At 42.5% G+C, this 2,500-nt stretch overlaps 1 protein-coding gene across 1 annotated transcript in view; it reads right to left on the reverse strand.

The window, feature by feature from the left end:
- b3gntl1 (UDP-GlcNAc:betaGal beta-1,3-N-acetylglucosaminyltransferase-like 1) overlaps positions 1-2,500 on the reverse strand; it is a 68,329-nt gene that overhangs the window by 22,016 nt on the left and 43,813 nt on the right. The window lies entirely within an intron of this gene.

Consider the following 2,500-nt stretch of genomic DNA (forward strand, 5'->3'; position numbering starts at 1 on the left):
GTGTGTATGTCTGTGTGTGTGTGTGTGCGTGTGTGTGCGTGTGTGTGTGTGTGTGTGTGTGTGGTTATTTTTGGCCATCTTAAAGGCCTCTCTGACTCAACTCCGAAGTGTGTGTTGGACAGTGGAGTAGTCGTGTGTCTGAGGCGTGTGGCCTGCTGTGTTTAATTATGGAGTGTGTTTATGGACATGTGGTGTAGTGTGTGTGTGTGTGGGTGTGTGTGTGTAGAGAGAGAGAGAGAGAGAGAGAGAGAGAGAGAGTGTGTGCAAGTGTGTGTGTGTGTGTGTGTGTGTGTATGTGTGTGTGTGTAGAGAGAGAGAGAGTGAGAGTGAGACAGTGAGTGTGTACAAGTGTGCAACCACAACATCTATGACTACAAGCCACCACTCAATAACCAAAAACTGCACAAAAGAGACATTTTGCACATTACTAAAATCTCTGAGGAGGCTTAAACTCTCTCTCTCTCTCTCTCTCTCTCTCTCTCTCTCTCTCTCTAATGTCCTCATGTTAACACTCTCCCTCTCTCACACACATTTGAACTCTTCATTTGAATCCACCAATCAAATTCCATCAAATCAAATCAGGCTTATTGGCCATGTATACTTGCGTATACAAGGAATTTGGTCTCTGCATTTATCCCATCTGTGAATTAGTGAACACACACAGCACACAGTGAACACACAGTGAGGTGAAGCACACACTAACCCGGAGCAGTGCGGGGTTAGGTGCCTTGCTCAAGGACACTTCAGCCGTGGACTGGTCGGGGATCGAACCGTCAACCAGCAACCCTCCGGTTACAAGCTAGAAGCCCTAACCAATAGGCCCGGCTGCCCCAAAAATTATTCAAATATTCACAGCTTCATCCAGAAATTGTTAATATATTTTCAAAGATATATTTGACACTCATGTGGGTACATAAAACATCACCTGTGCCATACAGCAAGCCCACTGACCATCAGTTTGTGGAAATGTGCCAAGCTGGCAAAGATCAATGCTATGAACTTTCATACAAACCTAGGGCACTGGTCTTTGCAAGAAGAAACGAAAAGATCATAGACACGACACATTTGTTTCTATCTCTCTCTCTTTCTCTCAATTCAATTCAATTGAATTCAATTCAATGAAGCTTTATTGGCATGAATGTTTCGATAGCATTATTGCCAAAGCTCAATTACATGTACAAATAAAGTACACACACACACACACACACACACACACACACACACACACACACACACACACACACACACACACACATCTGGGCCTGCATGCAATCCCTCCATAAATCCACGCGTACCTGTGAGAGACGGCACCTTGCGTGTGTGCCCTGTGCTTAATCTGAGCTACAGTACGGTGTATTTTAGCACCAGCATCAATCATGTGTGTGTGTCAACATGCGTGTGTTCCATGTAAGTGCAACTGTGTGTGTGTGCGAGTGTGTGTGTGTGTGTGCGTGTGGTGTGTGTTAACCTAATCTTGCTAACCTAAGCTAAGGTGTACCCTAACACTGACAGTGATAAATTGCGCTGCCAAAAACATGTGAGACACGCACACATAAACACACATAGACACACACACACACACAAACACACATAGACACACACACACACACAAACACACACACACACACACACATCCTAACTCTTAAGAGAGCGTAAGACAGGAAGCACAGGTATATGGTACAAATTCACATATAATGTGATGACAGATGTAGACAATTAAGCAATAAGCCCCGAGAGGCCGAGATTTACACTGATTTTAGTAACCCCCCTTAGCTGCTCGAAAACCAGTGTAAACTACGGACTCAAGAGGCTTATTGCTTTTCTAAAACAGCTTCTACATCTATCTGGCAATATTCCATTGAACAGAAGCACAGCAACGAGAAATGTAACGATGTATTCATCGTAGTTAATCATTCCGCCATTTCCTCTATGGTTGCCATGCAACATCAAGACACAACTACTCTTTAGCTTTTGAGTAAGCTGTAGTAGCGCATTACTATAGAGGTGTGTGTGTGTGTGTGTGTGTGTGTGTGTGTGTGCACATGACATAATGTTTGTGCATCCTGTATTTAGATCAAGGTGTATGTTTCTGTTGGATTTTACAACGGCATCAAACACCATTCAGCCAATCATAATCAAGGACCGGAACTATCCATTTTAGAGTTTACATTTAACCTGAGCCATCAGCAGGGGAATTTTGAATATTCTAAAAGTATGTTTACATGGACATTAATATTTTCCGATATTACCCCGGTTAAGACAATATTCAGAATAAGATACTCCCATGAAAACAACCTTTTCCGATTGCCTTAACCGGAAAAATATCATATTCAGAATAAGCAATAACCGAAGTAAGGTATGTGGAGTATTCCGATCTCATTCACAATATTGAGGTACATTCTAGACATGTAAACTCCTTGTTCACAATTATGACGTTCTATTTCGCCACAATTAATAACAGCGTTATGGAGAATAACAACAAACTGTTTGGCAGCCACGG

Source organism: Sardina pilchardus, chromosome 1 (assembly GCF_963854185.1).
Source record: "Sardina pilchardus chromosome 1, fSarPil1.1, whole genome shotgun sequence".
Lineage (NCBI taxonomy): Eukaryota > Metazoa > Chordata > Actinopteri > Clupeiformes > Clupeidae > Sardina > Sardina pilchardus.